Below are 378 nucleotides of genomic sequence, written 5' to 3'. Positions count from 1 at the left end.
TATACGTTCAGAGGAATATTTATGAAACATACCTTGATGTTATTTATGCCCGATGTGGTCGTGAGAGCGCGGACGAGTTCTCTGTGTCTGAGCTGTTGAACATTAACTGTAACTGTTGTGAAAAGTGTCAAAGAGTTTTGTCTGAAGATAGAAAAGAGAGAAGCACTCGGTTTTCCTGAAGGTCCCTGAACTCGCCACTGAGGTGTCGTTTCCCTTCACATTAATTTGATTAATCACAACGTTTGTTAGAAACTGAAATATCAACGACGTGTAAAGTCTTTTAGTTTATTTTTTTTTTTTTTAGCATAAAGTTTTATTCCGTCACAAATCAAAACTGTAAAGCAGCAGACAACAATGTTCATTATCAATAAACCCGAC

This window comes from Scophthalmus maximus, chromosome 10 (assembly GCF_022379125.1).
Source record: "Scophthalmus maximus strain ysfricsl-2021 chromosome 10, ASM2237912v1, whole genome shotgun sequence".
Lineage (NCBI taxonomy): Eukaryota > Metazoa > Chordata > Actinopteri > Pleuronectiformes > Scophthalmidae > Scophthalmus > Scophthalmus maximus.
Note: the sequence above shows the minus strand (reverse complement) of the source record.